At 42.2% G+C, this 15,903-nt stretch overlaps 1 protein-coding gene and 1 long non-coding RNA gene across 2 annotated transcripts in view; one reads left to right on the forward strand and one right to left on the reverse strand.

Annotated features, from left to right (window-relative positions):
* LOC126109873 (uncharacterized) overlaps positions 1-10,907 on the forward strand; it is a 33,561-nt gene extending 22,654 nt beyond the window's left edge. Inside the window, exons 2-3 of the long non-coding RNA XR_007523738.1 lie at positions 4,067-4,134; positions 10,671-10,907. This is a non-coding gene — a long non-coding RNA (uncharacterized LOC126109873). The remainder of the gene's footprint in view (positions 1-4,066; positions 4,135-10,670) is intronic.
* Positions 1-15,903, reverse strand: part of LOC126109872 (pyruvate kinase-like) — a 146,078-nt gene that overhangs the window by 75,511 nt on the left and 54,664 nt on the right. The gene's annotated exons all lie outside the window — the stretch shown is intronic.

Here is a 15,903-nt window from a genome sequence, read left to right on the forward strand (position 1 = left end):
TGTTGACTTTTAAGATTTCTTGTTTGGAGGCCTTCGGCCATGAAAGATTTGGAGTTTGAAACTTGTAGTTGTAGAAGTTTGACTATGTGCCGCTTTGGTTGTAAATGTGTTATTAAATTACAATTTTGAGGTGAAACTGACTGACACCTTACCTTGTTCTTTCCACAATCCTAATCACCTGTACTGCCCACCAGGTTTAGTGGGCGTCTCACAAATATGAATTTCTTTGGTGCTTCATTGTAGAATGAATGACGAACGAATTCGTGGTGCATTGCAAGTGCTACCCACAATTCCTTTCCAGATAAGAAAGCTAACTATTCACTGTAGTGTAGACACTTGTTACAAAACGTACTTGCCCTTCATTTAATCCTCTCAATTGCAGCATGTTCTTGACTTGTACACTGCGACCCAGTTTAAAATCAACCAAGTTTAAATGTGTGCACTACAATTACTGTTCGTAAATCACTTGATTGCTGCAAAAACGGTTCAAATGGCTCTGAGCACTATGCGACTTAACGTCTGTGGTCATCAGTCCCCTATAACGTAGAACTACTAAAACCTAACTAACCTAAGGACATCACACACATCCATGCCCGAGGCAGGATTCGAACCTGCGACCGTAGTGGTCACGCAGTTCCAGACTGAAGCGCCTAGAACCGCACGGCCATACCGGCCGGCTTGATTGCTGCATTGCACCTTCTGAGCTAGCAGAAATTGGAAGATTTCAGGCTGCTAATGCTTTGTGTCTACCACAGCCACTAATAGTATTAATAATAAAACTGTGTACAGCACTACAGTAGCTCTTACGTAGTTACTGCTGTGTCTTGCTGTCAATTAATTCACTTATCTACTTCGAAGCGAATAATGAAGCAATTTCTGGACTACTGCAGGTACTGCACTCCTGGAAATTGAAATAAGAACACCGTGAATTCATTGTCCCAGGAAGGGGAAACTTTATTGACACATCCTGGGGTCAGATACATCACATGATCGCACTGACAGAACCACAGGCACATAGACACAGGCAACAGAGCATGCACAATGTCGGCACTAGTACAGTGTATATCCACCTCTCGCAGCAATGCAGGCTGCTATTCTCCCATGGAGACGATCGTAGAGATGCTGGATGTAGTCCTGTGGAACGGCTTGCCATGCCATTTCCACCTGGCGCCTCAGTTGGACCAGCGTTCGTGCTGGACGTGCAGACCGCGTGAGACGACGCTTCATCCAGTCCCAAACATGCTCAATGGGGGACAGATCCGGAGATCTTGCTGGCCAGGGTAGTTGACTTACACCTTCTAGAGCACGTTGGGTGGCTGGGGATACATGCGGACGTGCATTGTCCTGTTGGAACAGCAAGTTCCCTTGCCGGTCTAGGAATGGTAGAACGATGGGTTCGATGACGGTTTGGATATACCGTGCACTATTCAGTGTCCCCTCGACGATCACCAGTGGTGTACGGCCAGTGTAGGAGATCGCTCCCCACTCCATGATGCCGGGTGTTGGCCCTGTGTGCCTCGGTCGTATGCAGTCCTGATTGTGGCGCTCACCTGCACGGCGCCAAACACGCATACGACCATCATTGGCACCAAGGCAGAAGCGACTCTCATCGCTGAAGACGACACGTCTCCATTCGTCCCTCCATTCACGCCTGTCGCGACACCACTGGAGGCGGGCTGCACGATGTTGGGGCGTGAGCAGAAGACGGCCTAACGGTGTGCGGGACCGTAGCCCAGCTTCATGGAGACGGTTGCGAATGGTCCTCGCCGATACCCCAGGAGCAACAGTGTCCCTAATTTGCTGGGAAGTGGCGGTGCGGTCCCCTACGGCACTGCGTAGGATCCTACGGTCTTGGCGTGCATCCGTGCGTCGCTGCGGTCCGGTCCCAGGTCGACGGGCACATGCACCTTCCGCCGACCACTGGCGACAACATCGATGTACTGTGGAGACCTCACGCCCCACGTGTTGAGCAATTCGGCGGTACGTCCACCCGGCCTCCCGCATGCCCACTATACGCCCTCGCTCAAAGTCCGTCAACTGCACATACGGTTCACGTCCACACTGTCGCGGCATGCTACCAGTGTTAAAGACTGCGATGGAGCTCCGTATGCCACGGCAAACTGGCTGACACTGACGGCGGCGGTGCACAAATGCTGCGCAGCTAGCGCCATTCGACGGCCAACACCGCGGTTCCTGGTGTGTCCGCTGTGCCGTGCATGTGATCATTGCTTGTACAGCCCTCTCGCAGTGTCCGGAGCAAGTATGGTGGGTCTGACACACCGGTGTCAATGTGTTCTTTTTTCCATTTCCAGGAGTGTATTCACAACATGGAGAATAATTTTTTTTAAAATATTTAGCATCTGTTATGTATAATATATGTCTCACTTTCCATATAAGGGAGATGCTAAGTCGCGATGGGCACAACAAAAAGATTCACACAATTATGCTTTTGGCCATTAAGGCCTTCGTCAGCAATAGACACACATTCACACACACACACACACACACACACACACACACACATATTCAAGCAAACGCAACTTGCATACACATCTTCATTCTCAGATAACTGAAACCACACTGTGAGCAGCAGCACCAGTGCATTATGGGAGTGGCGACTGGGTGGGGGTAAGGAGGAGGCTGGGAGGGGGAGGGATAGTGTGGTGGCGATGGCAGATAGTGAAGTGCTGCAGTTTAGCCCGAGGGCAGGAGAGAAGGTGGTGGAGAGGGGTGGGGGAGGAAGTAGTGGAAAGGAGAGAAATAAAAAGAAATTAAAAGACTGGGTGTGGCGGTGAAATGACGGCTGTGCAGTGCTGGAATGGGAACAGGGATGGGGCTGGATGGGTGAGGACAGTGACTAATGAAGGTGGAGTTACATCGTTACATTCCATCTTGGACTTTCCATTGTTTCATATGTCTCACTTTTCCTTTAATTTACGTCTATGGTCACAAACGTTTTGCTAACAGATATCTGTTAACAAAAATTTTGTGACCATAGACGTAAATTAAAGGAAACTTATTACATATACGGGTCACTGTTTTTTGGCGACGATGCCGCAGCTTGTGTCTCACTTTTATCGTCAGCGATGTACGGGAGGAAGATTAACATATGTATTGGGTGGACTATGCGAGGAACCTGTAACCTCCACTGCATTAATGCTACTAATTGAGAAAAAATAATTATTGATAACTTGTATGATTATTATTACAGTCTTACAAAATTATGATATTAGTAAAGATCTTTTGAAAATAAGTGTTTCGCGACTGAAACGGAATTGAATCGTTTGGCTTTTACCACTCAGAAAATTTAATTTTATACTCTAGGGGTAATTACTCTCAGATTCGGAACGACTGGTTTAGCATAACGATGCACGGATCATTTGACAGGAAGGTGAATACCTCAAATGCGGTCCTGTGAATTTGTTTCTTAAGCTATCCTCTTGAATTATAAGCAAACGAAGCAAATTTCCGCGTTCTGTCTCAGACAGGCCATTCGGGACCGACCGATCGCCATGTCATCCTTTGACAATGGCGTTATTTGGATGTGGTGCGGAGCGGCGTGGGGCCAGCACACCGCTCTCCCGGCCGTCGGGTCGGCTGTTTTGACCTTCTTCTCAATCAAGTAGCTCCTGAAGTGGCGTCACGACGCTTCGTGTACCCCGCCCAGACCTCTAACGAAGGAAAATTCCAGGGCTGTAGCCAACCCAGCTACGTCAAAAGGCTCTTCTACAGGCTGTTTCACAACGTAGTACCGGCTCTGCCGCGGCGCGCGCTTCAAATCCGTGGCTATGCCGTGTACAGATATGTCTCGGCTGCGTTTACTTTTAGACAAATGCATTAAGTCCATAAGGAATACAAAAGACGATAGCTTCTTCTGAAACACAACATTATAGAGTTAATAATATTAACATAAGAAAGGAAGTCAGGATTCTATTACAAAAACAGAACCAAATGCCTATTCATGTGAATGTATGTTCCTCTATTGCTATTCATAAAACGAACTCCGTATAATGCAATCAATCTGTAGAATTTAACGCTTGTTCTTATTTTCTGTTTCTACTAAAAGGTAGAAGCTTTCTATGAAGGACTGCACTGAAACTTAACGATTCTTGCAACACGAAGAGTGTTTAAAAAGTAAGTAGAAATTTATAATTTTGCGTGTTGTATTAGTCCGATTTGGACTACTTTTTTGTCACTGTCTTCGTAAACATGCCTTAAAAGTATGTGTACAATGTTATGCAAATTGGGTATTTACTCTGTTGTCAGCTGTCAGGAAGGTTACATGTGTTGTGGTAGCATTAACGATTATTTGTTTTGTATAAAAATAAATTAGAGAATCTGTGTTAAATTACGATATAAGAATGGAATAAAGTGTATGAAATTTTTAGAAATGGTAAATATTGCTTTTGGCAAGCCTATTAGGAGTAAACCAAGTGCAGATATGTGGTATAAACATTTCAAAGCAGGCCTTAAAGGACAGCGGTTTTACAAGCATGGATGAGATTAAAAATGCACCGTTAAGAGACCTATAAACTATCCCGAAGAAACAGTTCCTAAAGTGTTTCGGGAATTGAAAAAAGTACTGGCCTAAGTGTATAGTATGTAATGGCGAATATTTTGAAGAGGATTACATTGCTGTAGATTAACGAATAAAGTTCTTACCAAAAAATAAAAATTAATATGTGAACGCACCTCATATGTCAAGCTTTTTGCTTAGAAGTCCAGAAACGGTGTACATGTTTCGAAGGAAATTTCAGCAGTGTTTAGAATAGCTATTGCGCACATGTTTTAACCAATATGTCTTAAAATCAGATGAATAGTGACTGAGACAGTGATTTAGTGTTCCATAAGCACCAAAGGTTTTACGTGATTTTGAAACTGTCTATAACGATGGGTTTCTTCCCAAAATTATTAGTGTTCCTTCATGGCGATTCCAGTAAACCATGCGGCTTATTCTTCCATTCCTTACTTATGCGTCCTATTGGGTGAGACTGACGTTTGCATAAATTGCAGCCCTTTGATTGGGACTAGTAATATTAGCCAACAGTCCTTTTTGGGTCGCCTCTTTATTACACGCTGTAATAACATTAGAGACGATCGAACGCTCATTACTCCGTAAATACCTCCTCTTCTTCGTATTCTGCACATTTTCTTGCAAACGCAAGACGATTATCCATCACTTCCGGATATCGAAGTACATCAGTAAGTATACAAAGTTAACTCACTGACGTTGGCAACTAAGATCCCACGAACAGAAACGACGTGTATCACTGCTCGCTGATCTACAACGCTAGACAGATAATGGGCAACACATTTTGGGTGCCCCTGTAGGCCGGTGGCAGCGTTCTTCCGGGAAAGGCCACTTCCCCCACCAAAAGCGTCCCTTCACCGATTAGATTCGTACTGGTAGGGTGTGTAGGGCACGACTAGGACTTCAACATGTGTAAACAGGAAGACGTAACTCTCAACCTATTTTGAGAAAATCGAGTTTGCAAATTTAGGGTTGCTTACGCTTTAAGCGTAAGGGCACTATTATTCGAATAGCCAAGAGGGTAAACACTTACACCCAAATCTGCAGATGTGAGACACTCAGATCGGTACCAAACGTTGTGTGTCGATAGAGTATCAATCGATTTAGTCCGTGCTGTGACCTGTCGTCCAATAGAAGATGCGTAAACGGTAAGTAAAAGGACAACAGAACTACGGAGTATAGGCAAACCATATCTGTGAGCTGCGGAAGTGAAGATCTGTGGTAGGTGAGTTGGTACAGCGTCAGATTCTTGTGCTAAGGTCCCGATTTCAAAACCCTCTGATTCTGCAATTGTTAAGTGGGAGAATATTTTTCCGCTATCTAAAAGGATGTTTCGGAGTTTGTAGCAGTGTTCTATTGGCAGTCTGGTTTCGCTGTTGTTGTTGTGGTCTTCAGTCCTGAGACTGGTTTGATGCAGCTCTCCATGCTACTCTATCCTGTGCAAGCTTCTTCATCTCCCAGTACCTACCGCAACCTACATCCTTCTGAATCTGCTTAGTGTATTCGTCTCTTGGTCTCCCACTACGATTTTTACCCTCGACGCTGACCTCCAATGCTAAATTTGTGATCCCCTGATGACTCAGAACATGTGCTACCAACCGATCCCTTCTTCTAGTCAAGTTGTGCCACAAACTCCTCTTCTCCCCAATCCTATTCAATACCTCCTCATTAGTTACATGATCTACCCACCTAATCTTCAACATTCTTCTGTAGCACCACATTTCGAAAGCTTCTATTCTCTTCTTGTCCAAACTATTTATTGTCCATGTTTCACTTCCATACATGGCTACACACCATACAAATACTTTCAGAAACGACTTCCTGACCCTTAAATCTATACTTGATGTTAACAAATTTCTCTTCTTCAGAAACGCTTTCCTTGCCATTGCCAGTCTACATTTTATATCCTCTCTACTTCGACCATCATCAGTTATTTTGCTCCCCAAATAGCAAAACTCCTTTACTACTTTAAGTGCCTCATTTCCTTATCTAATTCCCTCAGCATCACTCGACTTAATTCGACTACATTCCATTATCCTCGTTTTGCATTTGTTGATGTTCATTTTATATCCTACTTTCAAGACACTGTCCATTCCGTGCAACTGCTCTTCCAAGTCCATTGCTGTCTCTGACAGAATTATAATGTCATCGGCGAACCTGGATTTTACTACCTACTCCGAATTTTTCTTTTGTTTCCTTTAGTGCTTGCTCAATATACACATTGAATAGCATAGGGGAGAGGCTACAACCCTGTCTCACTCCCTTCCCAACTACTGCTTCCCTTTCATGCCCCTCGACTCTTATAACTGCCATCTGATTTTTGTACAAATTGTAAATAGCCTTTCGCTCCCTGTATTTTACCCTGCCACCTCCAGAATTTGAAAGAGAGTTTTCCAGTCAACATTGTCAAAAGCTTTCTCTAAGTCTACAAATGCTAGAAACGTACGTTTGCCTTTCCTTAATCTTTCTTCTAAGATAAGTCGTAAGGTCAGTATCGCCTCACGTGTTCCAACATTTCTACGGAATTCAAACTGATCTTCCCCGAGGTCAGCTTCTACCAGTTTTTCCATTCGTCTGTAAAGAATTCGCGTTAGTATTTTGCAGCTGTGACTTATTAAACTGATAGTTCGGTAATTTACACATCTGTCAACACCTGCTTTCTTTGGGATTGGAATTATTATATTCTTCTTGAAGTCTGAGGGTATTTCGCCTGTCTCGTACATCTTGCTCACCAGATGGTAGAGTTTTGTCAGGACTGGCTCTCCGAACACTATCAGTAGTTGTAATGGAATGTTGTCTACTCCGGGGGCCTTGTTTCGACTCAGGTCTTTCTGTGCTCTGTCAAATTCTTCATGGAGTATCATATCTCCCATTTCATCTTCATCTAAGTCCTCTTTCATTTCCATAATATTGTCGTCAAGTACATCGCCTTTATATAGACCCTCTATATACTCCTTCCACCTTTCTGCTTTCCCCTCTTTGCTTAGAACTGGGTTTCCATCTGAGGTGTTGATATTCATACAAGTGTCTCTCTTTTCTCCAAAGGTCTCTTTAATTTTCCTGTGGGCTATATCTATCTTACCCCTAGTGCGATAAGCCTCTGCATCCTTACATTTGTCCTCTAGCCATGCCTGCTTAGCCATTTTGCACTTCCTGTCGATCTCATTTTTAAAACGTTTGTATTCCTTTTTGCCTGCTTCATTTACTGCATTTTTATATTTTCTCCTTTCATCAATTAAATTCAGTATTTCTTCTGTTACCCAAGGATTTCTTCTAGCCCTCGTCTTTTTACCTACTTGATCCTCTGCTGCCTTCACTACTTCATCCCTCAGAGGTACCCATTCGTCTTCTACTGTATTTCTTTCCCCCATTCCTGTCAATTGTTCCCTTATGCTCTCCCTGAAACTCTGTACAACCTCTGGTTTAGTCAGTTTATCCAGGTCCCATCTCCTTAAATTCCCACCTTTTTGCAATTTCTTCAGTTTTAATCTACAGTTCAAAACCAATAGATTGTGGTCAGAATCCACATCTGCCGCTGGAAATGTCTTACAATTTAAAACCTGGTTCCTAAATCTCTGTCTTACCATTATATAATCTATTTGATACCTTCTAGTATCTCCAGGATTCTTCCATGTATACAACCTTCTTTCATGATTCTTGAACCAAGTGTGATTGCTCTGTGCTCTGTGCAAAACTCTACCAGACGGCTTCCTCTTTCATTTCTTAGCCCCAATCCATATTCACCTACTATGTTTCCTTCTCTCCCTTTTCCTACTCTCGAATTCCAGTCACCCATGACTATTAAATTTTCGTCTCCCTTCACTATCTGAATAATTTCTTTTATCTCATCATACATTTCATCAATTTCTTCATCATCTGCAGAGCTAGTTGGCATATAAACTTGTACTACTGTAGTAGGCGTGGGCTTCATGTCTATCTTGGCCACAATAATGCGTTCACTATGCTGTTTGTAGTAGCTTACCCGCACTCCTATTTTTTTATTCATTATTAAACATACTCCTGCATTACCCGATTTGATTTTGTATTTATAACCCTGTATTCACCTGACCAAAAGTCTTGTTCCTCCTACCACCGAAATTCACTAATTCCCACTATGTCTAACTTTAACCTATCCATTTCCCTTTTTAAATTTTCTAACCTACCTGCCCGATTAAGGGATCTGACATTCCACGCTCCGATCCGAAAAACGCCAGTTTTCTTTCTCCTATCGCTACGTTAGTTGAAAACCTACAGAGTACATTTGTATAGATAGGTGTGGTGTTACGCAATAGCTCTCCAACTTTCAGTTAACGAAGTGAAAGCAGACTGCCAAAAGAATGTTGCTACAAACTCCGGAATGTCCTTTTATATAGCAGAAAAATGTTCTCCCATATAACAACGTAACACGAAAAACAAAAACAAAAAAAAACTGTGTCAGTGAGTTTCGTTCTTGTTATCTACAGTACGACGATATGACGCTCTACCAACTCACCTACCAGAGATCTTCACATACGTATCTCACAGATATGGTTGGCCTATACTCCGTAGTTCTGATGTTACTTTTAGTTACCGTTTACGCGTCTTCTACAGGACGACAGCACACAGCACAAACTAAATCAGTGTTTTGCTTGATATTCTGTCAACACACAGAGCTTGGAACCGATCTGAGTGTCTGATATCTGGAGGTTTGGGTGATAGTTTTGTATGTGCAAGGTCACTGGATCGATTCTAGCGGCCGGTAGTTTATTTTCATTCCCACTTAATTCTAACAACAGATTTATTACAACCGTCAAAAGTATCAAAAGTATCAATATCATCTGCGATTTTCCTAATCTTTAACATGAAAAAAGGACATTGGAAATGAAGAAAGGACATAAGAGACCTTTCAATCGAATTAGTCTAGTCATTTTATTTATATTATTAGAATTACATTTGTGACCAATAAAATGTGTAACCTAACCACTGCACGAGTCAAAATGATACTGATCGCAGAAACACGGAAAACAATTATTATCGCGATGTCCAGCAGATTTAAGGAACGCCGGATTTTTGGATGTCTGTGGTTTTCCCAACGTGTCTAGTGTAAAACAAACTTGGTTATATTCACAAACGGTTCTTGGTTGTCAAACGATTTCGCGGCGCACCACGCTTGCCGAAATACAACACCAATTTCGCGGCACACCATGCTTACCGAAATGAAACACCAACCTGTCGGCGCCCGGCCACCTGTGTACCAATAAACAGTTACTCAAAGTACTAGTTGTTTCTTCATTCTCTCGCCCTTTTGTTATGTTTGCTCCTTGGTGAAGATTCTTCCACGTGTCCTTTCGTTTTCTAGAAAACTCTAGAATATTTCTTTTTTTACTTTGGGTCTAAATTTTTCTCTGTTTCGAATGTCTTCGTCAGTTATGTCGATCTCTTCGGAGTCTTTTTGAATATCTTTTATACACTTTGCGCGGTCCCTTTCGCCGGAGGTTCGAGTCCTCCCTCGGGCATGGGTGTGGGTATTGTTCTTAGTATAAGTTAGTTTAAGTAGTGTGTAAGTCTAGGGACCGATGACATAAGCAGTTTGGTCCCTTAGGAATTCACACGCATTTGAAACTTTTTTTAAATACACTTATTTTCTTCTTTTTGTTATTGAAATATTGGGATATTCTCTTAGTTAACCTATTCTCCTCAACTTTTTCACATGTCCAAAAAACCGACCTGTGTTCTCCAGATTGTGTCTGACCTGTGTTCTCCAGATTGTGTCTGAAAGTTTTTTGGTAGAGTTCTTTGTTGCGTCTTAATTTGTAGTTGCCATTTTTGTTATGATGAATCCGATAATTATTTCAAAATATTCACTTCACCTTTTTTCCTGCCCCTCCTACTTTAAATGTAGTAATGCACTCTGCTCCATAGAGCGCTTGTGGTTTTTTAACTGTTTCAAAATGTCGTATTTTCGCAAATTTTATTGTAGGTATCTCTGGGGGGTTGATGCGATATGTCCATCTCCTCTGCTATGTCGGTATTTGTTTCTTTGCTCAATTCATTGATCTGAATATCTATTGTTCATATTTTTATTTTAGCTAGTATTTTTTTATTTGTCTTGTAGTGTATCTTGAATGATTCCTAAATCAAACAACTGTGTCTGTTTCAGATCTGAACCAGCTACACGGAAAAAGCCACCTACATTTTCCGCATGTGTGTAACTGCTACCGGGAGTTAAAGCAGCATCTAAAATATTAGCTGCAGTTCTACATTTTGTCATCTGGAGATTTATCTCATTCTTCCACGCAGCAACGGATGGGCATGATATGAAAATAAAATAAACCTAAAGAGGAACAAGCCAAAACCACGACACTGACTCAGAAATCTGCCATTCAATTCCAGAAGGAGAGCCCTTCTCCGTTAAGAAAACGTGTTAGATTCTGTCTGCTGAGAAGTCGTGAGTTAGGCCTTAAACCAGTTCTGATACTTTGCAAGTTTGTACCGTGTTCGATCTGCGGAACATCGACGCAGCTTTGAGTCTAGATTTAGAACTCCCCAACAGAGAGAATGTGAAAGGTCTCTGTTGGATTCCTTTCATGTTTAATTTCTTAAATCTGTTGCCATTTATGGAATAAATTCCTCTTCTAAATGTGCTGTGGCGTTTCTGACTATCTGGGAGGAGACTGAGCAGTGGAACGTGTTACTTTTACACATAAACAAGAACGATCTGTAACACTACTACACTTTAAAGCACAGTTTATATGTAATTCTTATATGTAATTCATGTCACACAGCCTCATACGGAACCTACATCCGCTTTCTTTTATATACTGTATATGATAAGATACTGTCATCCCCCTTCCCTTTTGTGTGAGAGGATGAATGAGTATAAGTATTTCTAGTTGCATGCTTGAGGGTAGCAGACAAGGCTGTCTGCTAGAGAACAGTAGGACCAACGTCGGAACAGGTAGCTACGCTTCCTAAAAGCAAAGAGGTTTCTATCCTTAGTATGGTCCTGTCCGTCCGTTGTCATGTTGGTATAGGAAGCTGCCCCTCTGGCCACTTCCGTTGGTCTTTGAGAGCCGCTCTCAGGAAGCACGCTCGGCAGTAGGCAGTTGCTGTGTGGCCGTGGCGAGCGTCTGAAGTGGTAAGATCTCCGGCTAAGCGCGTGTCTGTTAAGTCCGTAGGACAATGGATTTCTTAAGTTCAGCTTAACTGAAAATTTAATCACCTTGATTTCAGGTTTAGCTCTAAAATATCTAATGCTATCTTAAAGTGCAGCGGAGTGTAATTCTCGTGTTAAATTCAGATTATTTTGCGGTAGTTGCTTTGTTACTACTTTGTGAGTAAAGTGGAACCACGTGTTGATCAGTAACTCTAACTAAGTTCATCAATCTTAAATGCGAATGTTTGTGTGATTATAACGTCTCGTCTTGACTATATTTTCAATATAGCAACTTTTCTTTATGTTCAGCTCACGTGGGGTGTACTTTGCGAGACCACTACCACGTGCTTATATAACTGTTTGACCCATCAGGTTAATAGTAAGACGTTAGTAACCAGTTCAAGGTTTTTCTTTTGTCAAGTGCTTTTCGATCTAATGTATTTTAATTATCAAAATTATTGTGGAGTTGTACACTTTGTGTAAACCAAGTTGACCACGTGGAGCATGTGGTGTAATCATCAAAGTAGCCCTCAGCTATTCTTTTTGCGAAGACTTCACAAAGAGTTAATATGAATTTAGTATACCAGTGTGTGGTAATTACATGACGGACAGGATTGTGGTATGAACGTAATTTCTTTGGGTAAAAACTGAATCTGTTGGTTGTGGTTAATTTCTTCTTGCTTATGTTTCAATGTTCTTCGTGTGTTATTTTATGAATGCAGTGTTGTATCCAGTCTCCCAATCTTGGCTCCATAGTTTATGTGTTCCGTAAGATTACAATCTCACATTCTTTTCAATCGTAAATAAGGCACCAGCTCAGTTATAACTCACGTATAATATGCTGAAATTCCAATGAACAATCTTAAAATAAATTTCCAAGTATAAACTGATTTCTTTCTTTTTATTTAAATTCTCCTTTTTATATATATATTTTACCGGTTTTGTATGACTATTAAAAGATTATCATTAATGTTAGTCTGCGTGGTAAACCTAGACTAAATATCTGATGAAACAGTTGCCCAGTAATCCACGGTTAACGTCCCCAGACAGATCACGGCTTTTAACCCACTTTCTTTGTCAATTAGCACCGATTTCAGCATAGCAAATTAAAGTTACAACCTTACACATCAGCATACCAAATTAAAGGTGGAACAATCTTACACATGGCGACCCTGTTCTGTGATTCCGCTAGACTCTGGAATCTCTGAAATGTTAGATTGCGAGCGTGTTATAATCTTAATTTTTTTTCCCTACAGCGCTCAAACAACTTCTGCGTTGTTTCCGAGCAGACTTTCAAAAGATTCACGGCGTTGTTGATCGGCGTTGCGTTGTTTGTCTTGTTTTGTTTTTTATACTTGTGTGTTTTATATGTCTGTGTGTTTTTTATTCTCGCTTGTAAATTCCACTGTTTCGATCTAAGATAAAAAAATTTGTTTTGCGTGTGAAAAAGTGCGTACTAGGTTGGGTATCTTTCGTGTGACTGTCGTAATTTTTGTGGGACACATTTATTCTGATTAGTGTGTTGCGTACCGGGCATAAATTGAACTAATGCAGACACGTAACCAAACTAAAAGTAAGCGGTCCGACAACCTAAGCAACATGGACCAAGGGGATAATTTAATTTCGAATGTTAACGCGTCGGGCGGTTCCGAAAATGCAATGGGGAATACTTCAGACGAAATGCAAGACAGGACGAACGGGCTCACATCAGAGCCACAAATTAATTTGCCTCCAACTAATCAAATTGATTTGGCAGAACTCATGAAAGCCTTATTGCAACAAAATAAAGAATCATTTGAAAAATCGTTCCGAGAACAAAAAGAATCATCCGAAAAATCGATCCGCGAGCTAGGCGAACAAATGACGCAGAAATCAGAAAAATCGTTCCGAGAACAAAAAGAATCATCCAAAAAATCGATCCGAGAGCTAGGCGAACAAATAGACGATAAACTAATCCAGCAGACAAATAAAGTCGACAAGTCGATGCAGAGAGTGTCCGATGATATCTCACAAAGAATAAACAATCTGGCAAGTGAGATAAAAAGTGATATTATGAAAGAATTAGGCCGTACATTTGAACAAATCGATGATCGTCTGCAAGCTTTAGAACAGAGCAAGTGGAGGGGCGATACCGAATCTAAAGAAAGCGAAGAACGGCTACTTAGGAATTTCCAAGAGCTGAGGGAAGAATGCCAAAGGGAACACCAGCAGGTAATCTCGAGGGTCCAGCAGGCGGAAACGCATTGTCCCACGTCCGTTAGCAACACAATAGCGGACAACAGTTTAGCGATCCACGCGTTGGAACAGCAAATAGAACAATTGAAGCAGACTGGGGCGGAGGACAAGAGACAAATTGATGATAAGATTGCGGCATTAGCGGACACTGTAGATATGATGAAGCTGACGGAAAGTGAGAACAATACTACACCGGTAGCGGCCGCAGAGACCGAAGAAGTGCGTTCGCTTCTTAGATTTCAGAAGGGACAGTTTGAAGTGAACAGACAACACAAAGCTGTAACAGGCGAATTACAAGAACGCGTGGCGCATCTGGAAAACTGCATGGCGTGTGATTCCGAACTCGCCAATAGCACTAAAAATAGCCGTACGAACAGTGTAGAGAGGGACTCCGGCCACGAGGGAGATTTTGACGACAGGGAAGAATGTAATTTAAGGGGCAGACATGAGAGAAACAGAAACATTCAAGGGCCTCGCCAGGAGGAAATGCGGGGATTTGATTTCAAACATTTCCTTACGGTAAGAAAGTTTGAGATATTCCGAAATTCGCAAAAAGGAATACATCCACGTGCATGGCTCGAGCAATTTGAGTTTTGTCTTCCCCCCGACTGGGCAAGTTCACATAAGATAGAATATATGTGTGGCTATTTGGAAGGCGAACCGGCGATTCGCATGAGGTCGGCAGCGCGTCACTGCAACTCCACTCGGGAGTTTCGACAAGCCTTTCTGTCCGCCTATTGGTCGGAAGCGGCACAAGATAGGGTCAAACATGGCATAATTATGCTGCCAAATTTGAACCAGTCTGGTTTCGGCAGCCCTGCACGCCTATTCGACCACATGCTGCAGGCAAATCAATTCCTATACGACCCATACGGGCCTGCGGAACTAGTTAGGATATGCATCACCAAATTGCCGATGCACTTGCGGCACGTCATTCTTGCGGGACGATGCAAAGAGGACGTGGAAACGTTTAAGACGCTTCTCCAAGAGTTGGAATACAATACAGGAGAATGCCCGCCTAATCAGGCGCAAAGTTATTACGGGGCACAGCAGCGCGACCGCAGTCGTGGCCGTATTACTAATCAACGGCATGACTGGTCGTCGCGACGCGAACGGAACAATAATCGGGACCGGCCGTATAGAAACTGGGGTGACAGTCGCGAACACAGGTGGAACAACAGAAATGATCGAGGACGTAGACAGGATCGTGAACGCTACAGGTACGGCAACCAGAATCGTTACTACGATGAATACGGTGGGAATAGGACTGTAGGCGGAGCACCTCATGATATCGAAATTCGGCCGGCCAACCCTAGAAATAATCCGGCAAATGGAAATGAACGAAACCGGCAATGACAAACGATCAGCGCAGAAGGCGCCCAATCGGAACAAATGAGCGACATGGCAAATGACTAGAAAGGACAGTGAGAAGTAGAGAGGACGGTGAGGAGAAAGAATTGATTAGTTTAAATTTGTGACGAATGCATTTTGAATAATATGTTGGTAAAAAATTAATGATAAAGATGTTTCTGTGTGATGTATTGAAGTGATGTTTTAATTTTTTTCTCTCCTTGTGCAATTAGGATTTAGTTTGATTCAAACGTGAAGATAAAAGGTTTCTTTGTGAACGAGTAAAGTGCTGTTTATGTTTTTTTTGTGTGTAAATTGAAAAGAGTCGCTCCTGAGGAAAGCAAGATCGTTGCTGAATTAGTGCATAAACTCAGGGGAATATCCGATCTGTGGGTATTATGGGTCTGGCAAACCCAGGTCCCCAGCTGTTAGTAGCCTTGTTTCCGATTTTCTGCTTTCAGTGCTACTATCTATCTATTACTATTCTATATCTGTCAGTATAAATGAGGATCTCTTACTATAGTATGCGTGCTGTATGAATATTTTAAGATAGGAAAACTCTGAGAAAGGAATGAGTAAGTTTGGAATCTTGAAAACAGGATGCGATAATACGATTGTTGAACCATTGGCTTCCAATATGCGATGATATGTT

Source organism: Schistocerca cancellata, chromosome 12 (genome assembly GCF_023864275.1).
Source record: "Schistocerca cancellata isolate TAMUIC-IGC-003103 chromosome 12, iqSchCanc2.1, whole genome shotgun sequence".
NCBI classification, from domain to species: domain Eukaryota; kingdom Metazoa; phylum Arthropoda; class Insecta; order Orthoptera; family Acrididae; genus Schistocerca; species Schistocerca cancellata.